Source organism: Microtus ochrogaster, chromosome 5 (genome assembly GCF_000317375.1).
Source record: "Microtus ochrogaster isolate Prairie Vole_2 chromosome 5, MicOch1.0, whole genome shotgun sequence".
NCBI classification, from domain to species: domain Eukaryota; kingdom Metazoa; phylum Chordata; class Mammalia; order Rodentia; family Cricetidae; genus Microtus; species Microtus ochrogaster.
Genome location: NC_022012.1, coordinates 81,606,763 through 81,608,427, shown reverse-complemented (window position 1 = coordinate 81,608,427; position 1,665 = coordinate 81,606,763). Strand labels below are relative to the sequence as shown.

The 1,665-nt window shown below is 44.7% G+C and overlaps 1 protein-coding gene across 2 annotated transcripts in view; it reads right to left on the bottom strand.

Moving 5' to 3' along the window:
• Window positions 1–1,665, bottom strand: part of Slc25a20 (solute carrier family 25 member 20) — a 19,775-nt gene that overhangs the window by 12,973 nt on the left and 5,137 nt on the right. The gene's annotated exons all lie outside the window — the stretch shown is intronic.

Genomic DNA, 1,665 nt, shown 5'->3' with positions numbered 1-1,665 from the left:
GGAAAAGCCTCTCCCGCAGCTCTACACTGGGACGAGAAGGATGCCCAGTTCCTCAGGGCCCCACAAGCCTCCTGACAACCCACCTAATCTCCCTTCCCGTGGTCTGCCAGTTTTATGGAGTACAACTCATGTCTGGTGGCTCCAGAAGACAGAGCTAAGTCTGCTACATTGAAAAATAGGGAGAACAAATATGGACTAATGAAGCCTACTAAAGTCTGCAGAAGTTAGGTCTTTGTTGTTTTCTTTCTGGTTTTTGTTTTCTTGCTTTATTTCCCAAGCTGAATTCCAACTCAAATCTGGTGATCCTCCTGCCTCAGCCTCCCAGGAAATCAAAAATGAATATATATATATGAGACTTAGGAGTCAGATTTACATAGGCCCATCCCACACACACACACCCAGGATACAGCCAAAAAAAAAATTGCTGACCAAGAAGTATGAAGACTTGGCTCTCTTCCTTAAGGGCAGAGGCCTCTGGGTAGAACTGAGGTTTAGAGCCTCCTGGAGACACTGCTCAGCCTCAACTCTGATTACCAGACAATAAGGAAGAAGGCCCTAAGGAAGAAACACAGACCCAGCTGGGGTTGGGTGAGAGAGCTCAAGGCTGGCTTAGCACCTTCCTCCCACGCTGAGTCCTGCAGGAATCTCGGACACGGCTACACCAAGGATGAACCATCCCTTCCCGGCACCTTTAGACTTTGAGGTGACACTCTTCAGTTCCTATGTTGGCAGATAAACATGTGCAAGTTGTATTTTAGTGTAATTGTAATCTTAGCACTTGGGAGAGTGAGGAAGAAGGATGAATGGGAGTTCAAGTGTAGCATGCGATGCAGTAGGAGACACCATCTCAAAACATCAAAAGAAGAAAGGGACCAGAGAGATGGTTCAGTGTTTTAGAGCACTTGCTGCTCTTGCCGAACTCCAGTTCCCACAAGACCCCATTCCACTTTCTGACCTCCGCAGGCACCAGACATACATGTGAACACCCATATTCATAAATAATATTTTAAAAATTGCATTCTATTGCCAGGTGGTGGTGGTACACCCCTTTAATCCCAGCACTCAGGAGGCAGAGGAAAGCAGTTCTCTATGAGTTTGAGGCCATCCTGGTCTACAAAGTGAGTTCCAGGACAGTCAGAGCTACACAGAGAAACCCTATCTCAAAAAACCAAAGGGGAAAAAAAATCACATTCTATTAAAAATTTATACAATCAAATAACCCTAACACAACTAAATGCTCTTCTCTCGGAGTGTGGAATTTCTGTTGGTCTCTCTCTCTCTCTCTCTTTTTTAACCTCACATACTTCTTTTTCAATTTTTTGTTATTATTGTTTTCAGATATTTATTTTATGAGTGTTTTGCCTGAATACATGTATGTGCACATGTGTGTGCCTGGTGCCCTCAGAAGTCAGAAAAGGGTATTGGGTCCCCTGGAAATGGAATTATGGTTGTCAGCCTCCATATGGGTGCTGGGTACCAAACCTGGGTCCTCTGTAAGAACAATAAGTGTTCTCAACTGCTGAACCATTTTGCTAGTCCTTTATTGGTTTTGGTACAGGAGCTCTCCACGTAGCCCAGGCTAACCCTGCACTCAGATCTTCCTATCCTATCCTAGCTTTCTCAGTGCTGGATTATAGGTATGTGCTACCACATAGCAGGATGTGA